The sequence below is a fragment of the Corvus cornix genome, chromosome 5 (assembly GCF_000738735.6).
Source record: "Corvus cornix cornix isolate S_Up_H32 chromosome 5, ASM73873v5, whole genome shotgun sequence".
NCBI classification, from domain to species: domain Eukaryota; kingdom Metazoa; phylum Chordata; class Aves; order Passeriformes; family Corvidae; genus Corvus; species Corvus cornix.
The window spans coordinates 9,921,170-9,937,378 of NC_046335.1; positions in this window are offsets into that span (position 1 = coordinate 9,921,170).

Genomic DNA, 16,209 nt, shown 5'->3' on the forward strand with positions numbered 1-16,209 from the left:
CACTTAAAATTGTATTCCTGTGGTGTTTCTCAACTCTCGGTACTGGCATCTGTGCTTCAGCTTTCCAGTTGCTCCCCAGATGCCTGTGCCACAGTTTTACGTTCATCTGGAATTTGAACAGCTTGTTTTCTTTACATAATTCCTTCTTGAACTTCAAGGGATTAAGGAATTTATGATTCAGCTGAATTCCCAACATGCTGCACATCCTCCTACTGGATTGGGAGGTTTCTTCATGCCTTTAATATTATGTCCTGAGGAGCTTCTTGCTCCTCTAAATTCCTCTTTCCTCTTAGACCAACCTGCCCCAGGGTCTCTCCTGTTTTATCTGTGTCTGTTACCTGCTCTCACTTACTTCATTTTTCCAGTTCCTTCCATCCTGAGAATTGACATTACTCTGGTCCTCCCATGCCTGGTCCTGTTTTCCTCTGCCCAGAGCTGGATCCTTTCTCCCACCCATGAAGAGGGGGATCAGAAAAGCAGTACTGAACCCTGTGTACTCAATGCAGGGGTGAGGAGCACTTCCCAGGGCATCAGTGGAGGCTCAGGCTCACAAGGGGCATCCTTAGAGTTGAAGCTGGCAGCCCCCAGGTACAGCTAAATTGAGCTTCTCTGGAAGGAGTCGGGGAGACAGCAGCAGAGCAGGGGATCCTGGAAGGAAAGTGTGGTCTCTCCAAAACAGCAGACTGGGGGATATTAGAGGTCTGAGGAGGGGGATAGCCCAGAGGCTGAGGGCAGCCATGCCGCACCCCCATGGGTGCCTCCAATGCTGACAGCGTCTGCTCAGCACAGGGCTCTTTTGGAAATGGGAGCTACCCTGAGTGGGTGAACTCCAGATTAACCACTTCTGCAGCTGAGCTTCAGGCTGAAAAGTCTGCAGGATCCCTGGGGACGCTAAGGCACACGGCCCTGGGCATAACTATCACACATCAGTGCTGTGCCTTAGTTTCCATTCTAAAGCTGCAGTGCTGCTGCTGCATGTCCTGTCGTGTTTTGTCAGGCGTGTCCCAGCTGTGGGAAGGTGCAGGGGGTTTGTCTGTCCTGTCTCACTGCAAGGCCCTGCAGGCAAACCTGGGCTGGTGTCTGGCTCATTTGTGTCCTGGTCTTCAGCAGAGTCTGAGCTGCCAAACCCCCCGGGTTAAGGTGTGTGTTTAGGGCTGTCCCTTTCCTATACCAGCAGAATGCTGGGGCTTTATTTAAGGGCTGTAAGGATGCAGGAAAAGAAGTGATTCTGGTAAATCACATGTCCCTCCAAGGATTTTGAAACTGTCCAGGCTGCCAGACATGACACAAGCTCATATTTCAGCATGCTTTAAGCACTGTGTCAAAGCAAGGCTGTAGCTACCAACAAAGGCAGAGCGTGTCCTGAGTAATTTGGCTGGAAAATCCAAATTACTAAGATCCCAGTTCTTCCATTTGTGGACAAATGACAGAACACTGCACTGGAGGAACAGCACTCTGGGTTCATTTAGGTGCCATCTGATTTCCATTTTCATAAAAACAGAGATGTTTATGTTAGCCTCCAATGTTTTGCACAATGCTGGGCTCCTTTGGTTTCAGCACTGATGAAATTCGCCTTTCACCTCAGATAGGATGCAGATGGGTGCCTTTCTCCCGGCCATAAGTGGGGGCTGGAGACAATTCCTGTGCTGGCCAGGTTCTCCTGGGACTGCCAGGCCCTGCCAGCACAGGCAGGGCAGCACTGCTGTGCCACTGCGGTGCTGAGAGTTCGATACCAAGAGCAAAGGCTGTTCCCCAGCCTGAGCTGACACCTCCAGCATCACCCCCGGGCTGTGCTTAGAGCTGATGTCAGGGGGCTTGGACACAAGGGTAGCAACCTGTCCTCTAACAGCCACTAGTTTTGGAAACGAAAGTTTTGTTGTTGGCCAGAAGGATCTCCACTGAAGTCTCTACTCCATGCCTGCGTGCAGGAGAGACATGTCCCAGTAATGGATGTGTGGTCAGCAGAGGGTTCAGCGGATGGGTCTAGACCATGAACAAGCTGGACTTGCATAACCTGGCAAAAAGGAAGACAAAGGATAATTTAACATCAACTCACATGAAGGGTGGTTACAATGGGGACAGAGTCAAAATTTTCTCAGTGTCAGCAGGTAACACACCAAGGGAAAATGGGCACAGGTTGTAGTTTGGAAAGTTCAGGTTCAACATCAAGGGAAAACTTCTTCCCTAGGGGATGATTCAGCCCAGAGAGGTGGCAGACTTGCCACTTGAAGGTTGTTCAAGACTTCTCTAGGCAAAACCATAGGATGACCTGAGCTAGTATTGGCAATGGTCCTGCTTTGAGTGGAAGGTGGAGTGGAGCCTCCAGAGCCCACTTCCAGCTCTGAGCCCTGTGGCCAGGCCAAACTGACTTACAGCTTGTGTGAGTGCTTATGTATAATGGAGCATGTCTTCTCACCTGCCTGAAAATAAACAGGAAGTGAGAGCTCTGTGGGCTTTGGCAAGTTTGATGCAACAAGGGAGGTAGATGGACCAGAGGGCTGGTGAAGGACACATCTGTAATTTTACAACACTGACCTATTGTACTACGAGAAAGGACAAACAAAGAGAGGGGAAACATAATAGACTATAGGGGTTTGCATCTCCTCAAAGGCAGGAGTCTTCTTCTTCACCCCACACTATGTGGGACAGACAAAGTCCCTACCAGGGACCAGATAAGAGCAGAATAGAAGGACAGGAATTTCCCTGTGTCACTGGATGATCCTTCCCAGTCTGAAGCATGTTGCCATCAAGGACCTACATTTTTGTATTGCTTCCTGGGAAGCAAGGCCTCCCAAGAGGCTGTGGCAAGGTTGGAATTTCCCACAAGGCCCTGCTTTCTCAAGTAATTGAACCAAGAAGTGGTGCTTGCTTGGAATGTTTGTTCTTGTTGACATGACTGAAGCATAAACACATGTCCCAGCTGCACGCGAGGACATGAGGCAGAGCTCCAGGCTCCCTTTAAGTCCAGAGTAAAAAGATTTGGGAGTTTTTTATGAGGTAAAGTTGACTGGAATTAATAAATGCAATTTATGGAATTTATAAATGGTCTCTTGTAAAGACATCTTCTGTATTTTACATAGCATCATCTTTGGTTTGTTTTTCTACTGGTGACAAGAAGAAAGAGAAGAGAAGATGATTTTTGTGAAGAAATATGAGAACACTGATTTACCAATCTGACTTACACTGCCTTTGGAATTGAAAATGAGGTTTGGCAGTGTCTGAGGGTGACCTTTCACAGTGTCACTCACTGCTTCTCTTGAACCTCTGGGCACTACACCAAAATTATTAAAATAAACACAATTTTTGGGTAGTATGGAGCCAAATGACCCAATGCACAAACCTCAAACATCTGGGGCATCTGGGAGCGGGTGCAGGATGGCAGCATGGCTCAAGCCAAACATCTCTCCATCCCAGCATCCTCTACATGCCAGTGTCAAGAATAGATGCCCAGGGATAGCTGGAGTGGTGGGAGAGGCATGAACCACCCCCTTGTATTCTCCCATACCCCAACACTTTTCAGCTTACACATTTCTTGAGCCAGAGCAGTGTCTGTGTTTGAGAGCCCTCAATGCTGTTTTGTTCTTCCTGCCCCTTCTCCAGGACTGTTTCCTGCTTTCAGCTGAGCTTTTAGTAACCACAGCATCCTGCAGCAGGATCTGCTGCAGCCTAATTACACCTTGTGCAAAAAAAGCTTCAGTTTTCTGGTTTTGGGTTATGTACCTACTGCCTTCATCTGATACCACTTGTGTGGGAAGAGACAGTTTTCCTCTTTCCACCCTATTTAGTCTTCCACTATTCTGCAGACTCCCATCCTCAGCTGGCCCATTTCCAGCCTGAATAGTCCTGTCCTGCTCATCCAGAAGCTCTGCCATGTCTCTGCTCTGGACCTTCTCCTCTGCTAGCACCTCTTTAAGGTGGAGGGATCCAAACTGGACCAGTTCTTGAGCTGGGGCTGCCATGAGTTTTTGTTTGACATGATTTCCTGCTCCTGATTTGTTCACTTCCCCCCCCTCTCTTAGTAACTCCTCACATTGAATTTGAAGCTTCTTCTCTCTTCCTTTCATAGGTAACATTTCCACAGTGCTATCTGCCCAGGGTCTCATTTGGCTCCCCTGTTTTGTATGTAAAACGAGAATTTGCTTCCCTTTGCATAATCTCCTCCGCCACTTGAACACCTGTTTGCTAAGCATCGTAAGGTCACCTTTACTGCCATGAGCCATTTGGTGTCATCTGCAACAGCTGTCACCTGCCTGTCCACCTAGCCCAGGTTTCTGCAGAGATCCCAGCACAACCCTACATAGAAGAACAGCCCTCCAGTATGAAAATTTCACCTTATTTCCCATCTTTGCTGTTACTTGTCCTTGTGAGAACCTCTCACTCACCTGTTGCTCCCCAGTTTCTCTCCAAGCCTATGGCGAGAGCTTTCCAAGTGCCTTTTGGAAACCTCATTCGGCTACAGCCTCTCCCCTGTGCTCCCTTGCTCCCCATCCCTGAACCCCTGTGGGTTGGTGAGGTGCCAGGCTGGGCTGGTTCTTCCCTGGTGAATCACCATGAGACAGGCCAGAGGGGTGCTGGCCAGGTGCTGGTGACGCCTGACACAGGGGCCCACACTTGGTGGGTATCCTCCAGGTTATTTGAAGACATCCAAGGGCTGCCTTTGCTGCAAGGTCTGTGCCTGCTGCCCTGCAGATCCTGATCTGGAGGGAGCTTGCTGGTCCCTGCTCCAGTGAAGGACACTTCCTGGGCATTGGGCCACACTGCAATGGGGTTACTGATGCTTTGTGCTCCTCCAAGGCTCACCCAACAGTTTTATGCCCTTTGCACTTGAATCTGCTGCAAAAGGAGACAGATCTGCCAGGTTTCCTAAGGCTTTCCACCTGTCTGTCCAAGCATATCACAGACCTACCCTTTCTCCTTCCACACACTACATTTGAGTTTTGCATCCCAGGGCAGATGGTTTCCTCTGTGTTGTCACCAGCACTTTGAATTTTGTTTCACAAGAATCGTAGAGAGGCAGATGGGGACTTGCTGGTGAGGCTGCTGCCTTACACCAGGGGTGTCCCAGATGTGGTCTGGAAGACATCCTATGGGGACAATCCACAGCACCCATAACAATGGCATTCCTCCTTGCTTCTGATCATCCTGGAAGTTGTTCACTCAGTTTCAAGCAGACATGCTTTGAAGCTAAAACTGTGAGTACAGAGAGGGTCCTCAGCTTTAGATCTTGTAGATGTCTTTTTTCAAAGTGGAAAGTCAATATGTGACAGGATCATTGTGACAGAGAGTAATGGTGTCTGTGGAAAGGACACACAGATGATAGCTGAGGTAAACAGATGATTTTCTGGGGTTACTTAATGGTAAAAACAGTAATTTTTTTTGTGGTGGGGAAATGACCCATTTGTGAGTGGGAGGGAGTGCATGTGTTTAGGGATGCTGTTCATGTGACAGTCACCCTCACATGGCGTGTCCCATGTGGAGCTGGCCTCTGCTGTTGGCTTACAGCAGTGCAAAGCCCATGGGTTCCAGAGCAAGATACAGACAACTTTGAATACAGGAAAGTGATATAAATTGCCAGATTTCCAGGAGCCCCCAGAAACAAAATTGTTCCAAAGCTGTAGAGTTTCTTTAGGCAGGTCTTGAGACCCTGAGACAGTGTGGAAGTGGGCAGCTGCCCTGGGGCATGGGGTGGAATTTGGGTTATTCCCTCCAGCCTGGTTTGGCTGGGTTGCTCTCCTTGGCCAAGGACACAATAACCTCTCTATGTCCCTGCTTTCTGTAGGGTAGTTAAAAACTTGCTTGTTCCAGTCTGCAAAAGCTGATTTACAAATGAAATAAAACCTCTAGGGCTGTGACACTCATCCTTCAGCAAGACCAACCCCTTTCTGGAATACACCAAGGAGCTCCGGGAAGAAAATTCTGCCTCAAAGCATTAACTTCCTGGAGCTATCCTTCTGTGGGAAAAGACAGTGTTTCAAGACCTAATGTCCTTCCACATCCTGGTCTTTTCCCAGCATAAATAGCTGCCTGGTGTTTTCTGACCAATTAACCTGGGTTGATTGAGATGCAGGTTCAGTATGTGTCTGGCAGCCCAGGGAGTACCGCAGCCATCCCAGCTCAACATGAACAGACATGATCAGGGACAATGGAAAATTTGATGTAAAATCCTGTGGTAAGAATTCACTGACTTTGTTTGAGGTTGGAAACTTTCAGATAAAGAAGTGAAACTGGACCATGCAACAAAGAGAAAAATGGGAGTTATCCACTGAGCAACTAGTGACACAGGGAACATACAGGAGAAGTGACCTGCTGTGGCAGAGCTGTGGTCTTGCTGCACCAAGATATTGCAGGATCTTTACATCTTCTCTGATTCCTGTGTCCATCATTTCTGTTATTCCCTGGATATGACTGTTTTTAAGGGTGAAGACTGGCACCAGGTAGGCAGCAGAGGGGTGTGGGGCAGCAAGAGCAGCAGGAAAATATTATCTGTTGGTCCTACTGCAAGGGTGGTGAGGTGTGTTTCATCATGCTGGAGCAGGAATAGCTCTTCCAGGTTGACTTTTCCTTTTTCACACAGATTCCAGCATGGATGATGATAAAGGTGCTGGAGGAGAGGAGATAAACAAGAATGGTGGCAACATATGGTAACAGCATCGTCTGATGGGAGTCCTGATGAGAATGGCTATGGTCCAGTACAACTGAAACCACCCATGAAGTGTGATTAGACTAATTTGCACAGTTCATGAGCTGTCCATTCCTCATGTCCTTGCCACATCAGTTTTGCAACAGTTAAAAAAAGAAAACAAAACCCAGCCATTCATGGTGGTCAGGGAAGGAATGCAAGACCCAGAAGTCCCACAGGGATGCTCTCTGTCATCTCTGTCCAGGCCCCAGCAGCATGCACTACTGGGACTTTCCAAGTCACATCTTGCATCTCCTTGCTGGCGCCTTTTGCACCACAATGCCCCAAGTATTGCACAGTAGATATCAGGAGGGAGGGCGGTGGGCTAGTTTTCTCCACTGCCAAACTCATTGCCTTAGCCTGATTGAAAATGTAAGCTGGTCTGGTGGCCAAAGAGTGCCCAGGTACCTTTGGGCCCGGGCTCAAAAACCAGCTGCGAGACCACAACATGAGTCCCAGGGCCAGGCACATCTGTGTTTCATCTCGTGGTCTGTAAAATGCAGATCAGCCCTTTTTCCCAGTGCACAGAGGGAATAAAGTTGTCACTGAGCTTTGATCCTGGGCACAAGGGACCATCTAAATAGATGGTTGTTCCATGGAGGGACAAGGGCAAGAACCTCTTCTCCCACTGAAACAGCAGTGGGGTTTGAGTTGGTGGGAACACTGTGGGATTCTGCAGCGCTATTGCTGTGCATGTGGTCTGAAAAAAAGTGTAGTCCACTTCTTGAAGAATCTTTTAGCTTGGCTTGATTCCATTTACATTGTCAGCTGAAGCATGTTTCAGTGGTACCAGGCAAGTGCTTTGCACTGGAGATACAAAGCAGGCAGCACCTTATAGCAAAGATTTGTAAAGCCAGTCCTGTCCAGATTATCTATGTGCTTAAATCTATGCAGAAAAGAATGACTCAAAATCACTTGTGAAGCTAAAACCAAGTATAAGTATAGAAATATGGATTGTATCATATTGAGCCAACTTGCAGGTTTTAGACTGCAGTCTAAAACAGACACAGGCTGTTCACATCTGATTTCTCCCAGCCATTGTTAAGGAGACTTGAGATTGCTCAAAGTTCTCTTGCCAATGCTTTCCTGTAATGAGGGTTAAGTTAAAGCAAATAAACACGAAGTGAAGCAAACACAATTCAACTGTGTGGAGGAAGGCCAATAAAAATAATGCTTAGGTCCTTATTTTTGTCTTGATGTGGGCTGACCTATTGCACACACATTGTGATGTCAGCTGGACCGGGGCACAATGATATATGTGTGTACTGCTCTGCCGGAGACACTGGACAGCTCTGCTTGTGCTTGGAAACATGGCTTGGCTGGGGACCCAAATGGCCTCTTCCCCCCAGAGATGTCCTCTTCCCCACAGAGATACAGGCTAGAGAGCAAGTTGGACAGGAAAGGAAAGTGAAAGAGCAGAGGAAACATGAGACTAAGGGCTGAGAGGGCATGTGCATTCCTGGGCTGATGAAATTGCCATCTGTCTTGGTTCTCTGCAGAGTAAACACAATGCGCACGATACCAAGGAGGCTGAGGACAGCAATTGTGCAGCTGCTGGTCTGAGGGATGTTCAGCTGCCATGGGCTCCCTATGCACCTCTGTGCTCTGTTTGTTCATCATCATCTCTCTAGGTATTTCTTGGGAGAAGTTTTTAACCAAATGTGCAATTGCTACCTGGACTCTGGCTGCACAGGTTTCCTCCTCTTCACAGCTGAGCAGCCACATTAGGGATTTCAAAAGTTCACACTACTGATGGATTACCTGTTTCCTCCATGTGATAAATGAGAAAGTTCACTCTGCTTTCCAGAGCTACCAGGTCCCCTCTGAGACAAGCATTGTGTATCCCTGACACTGGCTTCAAGAGGAAGCTTGGTGCTCACTTCTTCTTGCAGTAGGTCCCAGACCTCAACAGGACACTCTCCAAGCTCCCCATGGCCAACTCTCCACGCTGCACCAACACAGTTCATTCCTCCATTTCCTTTCCCTCATGACTTAGGTGGGTGGTTGCAGAGGTAAGCAAGGTAGAAACATCCATCAGGACCCTGTGGGGATGGAGGCTGCTGATCCCCATGATCTCCAGTCCATCAGCTGATCCTGTGCCAGCAGGATCAATGCCCACTGGGAGTGATGCCTTGGGACCCCAGCAGACACAATTCTGCATATTTCTGGTTTGGTGTAAGTCAGGGACATTTCTGTCCCGGCATTGTGCACTGCATGTGAACACTCTCTTGTTCTGTGGCCGTCTCCTTCTTGCTCCCCCCTCAACTGATCTTCATAATGTGCAGCATTTAGACAGTTTGGTTTGGCTATAAGAGGTGATAAGTGATGCTTGATGACCTTCATTAGTGGCATTATTTTAATTTGACTGCATTAAGGACAGATGGGAGAGCAGTCATATGCTGAGAAACACACGCCTCTGTCTTAAAGGAAATGCTTTGATCTGGGTAGATGGCAGCTAAAATCAGGGATACGAAAGAGCTCTGGCCAAGCAGCTCAAGAAGGGGCATCTGTTTTCTGGATGCTGTGACTGAAGGCAGGGTTGAGTTTAGGACAAGATGCTGTTTGTGGAACTGATCACTTACAGACTGGTGAAGGTGTGTCTGCAGGGCTGTGGTTCCTGCAGCAGAGGGGCAGTGGAGGGCAGGGTAGGGCACCCCTTTCTCCATGTTCTCCTGCTATGTAGCTCAGCTTTGGCTTGTCAGACACTGTTACCTGAATCTTCATCCTCGATAGAATTCTGGCCTCAGACTGGCTTCTGTGTGCAGCACAGCTGCAGCTGACAGCACCAAAGCTTTGCAGGTTGACGAAGAAATCCTTTCTGGAAAAGGAAGCCTCTGCCTCAGTTTGTGGATACACCACACCATTTCTTGCCATGCTTGGTATTATATAGGGGGAAGGAAATAACCCACTCTCCCCCTGTGTTTTTCCAAGAGAAACGAAAATGCATTAAAGAACTGTGGAATACACAGAAACACAGGAGAGTCAGATGGTCTGAACATTGACAACATATCATCTGTCACTGACGGTGCTCATGTTAAATCTGGCAGCCGTTGCCCTGCCTACGGTTCAAGGGAAAATGAGTGTATGCTTCCAGCTGATTGCATCACTGCCAAATATAGAGCCATATATCCTAGGCTGGTCATCGTCTGACCTTGAAGACTGTGTCTCCCTGGCTTTCCCTCACAGTTCTGCTGTCCCTGCTGTGGCTCTGCCTGTGCCCAGACACTTGCCCCCAGCTTGTGCTGTGTACTGGAGACCCACCCCAGGCCCCCAGGAGATGCCTTTGCTGACCTCATGTGTCATGCCCTTGGCTAGGAGTATCTGAGGAAGGTGGGCCAGTGTGTTACAGTGCTCCATCCCCTGAATGTGGTTTTGTTTTATCTTTGGAGATGGAATGCCATGGTCTGTTTGGGATAGCCCATTGCTACCCAGTCACCTCATGATGCAGTTGCCCAATCCAGGTGAAAGTAAGAGCACAAGCACAGCCAGGTGTTCATAATCTGTTCTTGCACTTGAGAACCCCATGGCTTGTACTCATGAGAGATGCAAATGAAGGCACAAAAGGCATGCCAGTGTCACCACCTGCACGAATGCTCCACCAGAGGGGCTTCTTACCTCTTCCTGCTCCTGTGCTGTGGTGTTCTAGTTTGGCCAAACCTAGAAATATATCCTCTGAGAGAAGGCAGGCTACAACCACCCCTCCCCCACCAGGTTCAGGAAAAAATAAATTTTCCTCAAAGGAAAGTGAAAGAGATAAAAACTATTTATTTAACAAACATACAGGAAAAGGATAATAATGCTAAATGATAAAACCTCCTGCTCTGCTGAGAGAAACCTGGGAAAATTCAGAGTCCTTCCGTAGATCTCTCTCTCCCTCCTTGGAGCTGGGACGGGGTGGTGGGCCCACCTCCAGGGCCGAGGCCTTGGTAGAAAGTCCCCCCAATGTGTTCTGATGTTGAAACAGTCCAGCAGAGAGAAAAGGAAAAAAACGAAGTCCCAGGCAAACAAAAATTCAACTCTCCAGAGAAAAAGGAGCTGAGGAAAAAAATTGCCAAAAGCTGACTGGAAAGAAAAGCAAGCCGGGTGCTTCCCTTCCTTCCTGCTCTCCTGCCGCAGCTGAAAAAAAAAGTCTCTATCTCTGTGTGACCTTGAACAAGCTGCAAACTGCTTTGAAAAAGTTTTGCTCAGTTTTTCCTCCCCCCTCTCAGGCTCAGTTTAAAGGCATAGAAAGGCACAAGAATTTGTTTCTGGGCATAGGGCAGCAATATGGGATACACATCATAAAGTCACCCCAAGACAGTGGTTTGTGCCCATGAGGATCCTCTGGCAGAGGCAGTATTTAAAGAGCTTTGCTCAGAGGACAGCTCTGGGTTCCCTTCCTGGTGCTATGTCACCCTTCTCTTCCACAGCACAGCCATCCTCCTCTGCCATCATCCCAGGATGTCCAGACATGTATCACCTCTCTCCTGGGAACTCCTCCTGTTCCCTCCTTATCAAGGAGATGGAGAACCACTTGATTGCAGTGCTGGTTGTTTCCCATCTTATGTGTGTAGGCAGGGATTTCCCTCCTTCAGCAGCTGTCTGACAAACAGCTCTGCTGCTGCCAGGAGGGGTGACATTGCCCCTGGCCCTGGTGACTTCTCAGCCTGTCCTAAAGAAGAACACCTCTTGCACCAGAGCTCACAGGCTGCCCCGATGACACACAGGTGAAACACCTAAGAAACAAACCACATAGCTCATCACTGGCTCAAGAGAGCAGACACATTACCCTCTGAGTGACTGACATCCACCTTGTCCTTTTGGGCGTACCTGGCATATATTTGTACAGCAAAAGCTTCAGAATGCAGAGAATTCAGAATTTCAGGACTTCCCATTTGACAGTCCTGAGTACTGGAAGAAGACATAGTAGAGATTGTAAGATGATAGCGTGTTTTCTGATTATTGAATTATTTTTTTACATTAGGTGGGAGCTGCACAACAGGAATGCTGAGGTTCTTGATGGCTCACGGACCTGGACAGGACAGAGAAGTCCTCTGCATGTTGTTTGTATTTCTGTCATAATATGTTAAAGCTCCTACAACACTGTGAGCTTTCATGGCCTGAATTTTCTGATGTTTTCCTTGCAGAGAAAGTCAGCAGAAGGAATATGACCAAAACCCATGCTGGGACTCATCTAAGCCCACACTGTGGCAGAGCATGGGAAGAGAAGGGGGATTTCACACATCAGCACAACCAGTTCTTGAGTCCCAGACTTCACGGTTTGATTTGCCAAACAAAATACCCGAATTTGCCCACTTTCTGTGGAGGAAAGGCGTTGAATTTCCAGAAAACTGTTCTTTGAAGGGCTGAAACTGGGCAAAAGGCTGCATACAGTGTCTGTAAGAAAAACAGTTGTTATGGTAGTAGCATCTGTGTGGGGGCACTGTGTGCATGTGTGATACGTGAGCCTTTGACTAAGAAATGATCTGTGTATTCATCACAACTCCAGTTATCTGCTCTCAAAAACCTATAGATTGTATTGCCTCCATTTCTGCCTGGAAAGCACCCCTATAGAGGGTATTTCTGTATTTAGAGAGGTAAACAGTTTGCAGAAATCTGCTGTGTGTTGATTCTCTTCATGATAATTTGCACGTTAACATGGAAGCACTGCTCATGTACTACTGAAAACAGGAATTTGCTTTCCAAGTTAAGTTATATTTACATGTATGAAAATAGGCAGTTAGTATAATTTTGAACAATAAGCTGAAGCTTGCAGTATAGAGTTGTTCATAAGAGATATTAGAATATTACACTGGAAAGAATAACATCATATCTGGATAGATGCAGTGTTATTTTGTACAGAAATAGGTTTTTATACAGAGATAATATTACATGGGGAGATGGGGTTTTGCCTGTTGTCCACAGGGAACATTGAGGGGAGGGTTTTGAGGTAGGTGGAAGGAAGGTAGAACTTGTCCTTTTCTTAAATGTGGTTTCCACCCAAGGAAAGCTGGCTGAAGAGGTTGTTCTGGACAATGCATGAATCTGGTCTTTCTTCAAAAGCTGCTATTGATTTCATGCTGTACGTGCTGATCTGACAAAATCCTCCCCAAGTAAATGCAATTTGAGCTCTTTAAGAGAGGTTTCATAGAGAAATCAAATCAAACAGAAATGGGAGCTTGGGCAGTTCATGCATTCCACAGTAATACTTTAGTCTTGGTGATATTTTTAATGGATCTGAATGGGATGCTGAGCTGGACAGTTAAACAAAGACCTACAGAAGATTTTTGAACATGGCCAGAGGCATGGCAGATACTTGAAGGTTGCTCTCCCACCTCAGTCTCTGCTTCTGCAGCCTCCTAAGTTTCCCTTACTGACATACAGCAAAGGTTATCTGGATTACTACTCATGCTGGCGTTCTTTGTCAGCTCCTTGGTCTGACCTGTGATATCTTCACAAGCTGCCAAGGCTTGTTCATGAGCAGGTCTAGCTCACCTGGCATGTGCAAGAGTTTCCTCCCCTTTTTCAGTAATTCTTTTTCAGTAAATCTTAGGGGTCTTTTTGCATCCTAGAGGAGGGACACAATGCTGCTCAGAGCTCCTTTCTGCAAACCACCTGTGCCCAGGCGGGACGGCAATGACACCCCTGAATGCTGTGTGACTCCTGCAGGTGACATTCCCTTCACACCCACTTGCCTCAAAGCTGGTGTGGTCCAGGAGAGTCTGCATAAGCTTGTCACAAGCAGGTGGCTGCCAGGATCCTGCAGGGCTGAATGCCTCTCTTGGGGTATTGGAAATACCTCTGTCACTCCCCACATGTTGAACAGGGGGAGGAGGTAGCTTCAACCAAGATTTTTGGTTCTGTATAGCTCTGTGCAGATTGTGAAGGGACTGTGTCACAATGAGTGAAGGTGGGGTTGGGACCTTGCCCGAGTCAAGGGGTCTGCTGTGCAGGAGCATGAAGATGGCAGTCCTGTCCCACAGCTCAGAGGGTTTTCACCACTTCTTACAGCCTTGGTGTAGATTAAAGGGGGTTGCAATGAAACCAAAGAGCAGAAAGAGCCCTCTGTTAACTAGGACATTGCACTGTTAAATTATCCTGCTATTGTCTCTAAACTGTGCACTTGGTTGAGCTCTCAGCTACACTGCTCTTGCCAGTGGGACTTGGGGGTTGGCCTCAAGCCTTTGGGATAGGGCTCAAAATCTCTTGAAGACTCCAGGACCAATATTGTTCTACCTAAGGGCTTATTATAACCTCGTCCCTTTTGAAAGGAGTACTTTTGAGAGCTCAGCTTTTCTGCTAAATAACAAGTTTTCCTCTTTCATTAGTCCATTATGAGAGTCATTGCAGCTCAAGTGCTCTGTCCTGTTTGGATAAAAACTGTTTGGATAAATAGTAGTGAACTCCTCAACCTCAAATGATGGTTTTTCTGGGCGCTGGTACATAATGTGACCTGGTGTGTCTGCTGGAAGGTTGAGAGAATTGGGAGAATGTGGTCCCAGGGCCTCAGTGGGTAATGCTGGGAGACATCAGGAGAGTTGTGGAGAGGTGAAAGAAGGAACTGAATACCTGAGGAAAAGACTCAGAGAAGAGATGAAAAACGTCTCTGTAGGGAAGGTTCCAAGCTGGTCAGTTCAAAAGGGTTTTTAAAAAACCTGATTTCCAGAGGAGAAAGCCCCTAGTAGCAAGGAGAAATGACGTCCAGCAGGTGCGAACATTCACTTCACAGTAACCTTAAAGACTTCATATTGCTTTAAAAGACACAGTTCACTTTTCCTCTGTAACATGCTCCTGATGTGTATGTCTGCTCCATTGCATTTCCTCTGGTTTCCCCCTAGGAAGTGGGATTCACCTCTCTTCCCATCAGCGTGGATTTGCTTCTTTGCTAGGGTGGGAATCCATAGTTCCTGCATGAGTTCCTGATGAGTAATTCTTGAAATCCCCTGACATTAGCTGCCATCTCTATTATTGTGGCTACAGTAAAGCTGTTTTGTGTTTCAAGGATATCAGTGTAGTGGTGTGGCCACATCCTCTTTTAAGTCATGCAGGAAAGCAGCAATTATTCTCATGGCTTTCAATCTACAGCAGAGGAAAGCATGATTTTGCTAGTGTCACACTCAAGCTCACTTACCGCTAGCCCGTTCCCAAAATATCCTTCCTTCCTGATGCTCAGTGATGCTGGCTCCTGCCCATTTGGTGCCCAGTACTGGCTTTTGACCCAAGCTGCACAAAGTGGAGACAGGTGATGGGGCAGCAAGTGAAACCATCCTGGGAGATGCAGGACCTGCAGCCTGAGTGCCCTAATTCCTGTTGGGAAGGAGGCTCTGCCATCCCACTCACTGCAGGGGTGGGATGCATTGCCAGGCTTCAGGTCTCTTCCCATTGGATTGGGGTTTCCAGGTTTTCTTCTAATAAAGTTCATATTAGCTAAGCTAAATACAAGAATTGAAAATGGATGTTGGCAAATTGTTGCCACATCCTTGGTGAAGATGTAATTGTATGTACATTTTCTGCTTTACAGCAACTAGTAGGTGAGGAACTGTGTTACCCAGGCACACCACTGAAGCCAGGACTTCCACCTGGAAAAGCCCACCTACCAAACCACTTTGCTCTAGTGCATCTCCTTCTTAAAATCAGCACATCAGCAAGTCCTGTGGCCTTTAATCCAGTGCTGTCATTTCTCAGAGGATGTTAGAGAGAGGATCTAGGCTCAAAGAGAACGAATTGCAGGCATTCTCTTCTTAGCCCTTCATTTCCAGGTCAGCAGATCCCAAAATTTCTCAGCAGGCTACAACAAAACATTCCTGCTTTTTTTCCATCATACTCACACCTGGGGAGAGTCTGCTAGCTCTCTGGAGATTTTGGTTTCCCCTGCAGCAAGGGCAGAGGTTCCCCAGGTGTCCCTGGGGACTTGGCACAGCACAGGTGGCTCCTGCAGGAGCAGAGGAGGGAATAATGCCTCAGACCACCCCTGCTATGCTGTGGTTTGTGTCCTTGTGTCTTTTGCACTGCAAATTGCAAGTCATCTGTCAAGTGATGGAAGTGCCAGGTGGGACGGATGGGTAGGGAGCCAGGAGTGTGTGTGAGTGTATGTCTGAGCTCAGCCTCTGCCCAGTGTGGTGGCTGTTGTGGGTGGATGTGCTGGAGACACTGATGACAGCAAACAGGCAGAGCTGGTAATGCCACAGCAGCTGTGCCCAGGAACCAGCTTTCTTAACTGTTCTTTAAAATTGATCTTATTTTTTTAATCTTGGCTATCTGCTCTGCCTCCAAGGAGGGGCAGGCATCAGCATCAGCAGAGATTGCGTGATAAAGAAAATCGAGCCACACTGACCTCAGAAAATTTTATTTACTTAGTTTTTAGAGGTTCTATTTATCATATTGAACTAACACTGTTATCAGAAGACATTTGTGCAACCTCCTGAAACTACCTGGCTATGTGTAATATGCCACCTATAAATAAATGCCATTGTAAATGTCAAATCATACAGGAAGATAAATAAATTAGCTTCCTGGGCTCATTAGAGATGAAAGCTGGGGTTTTATAGCAG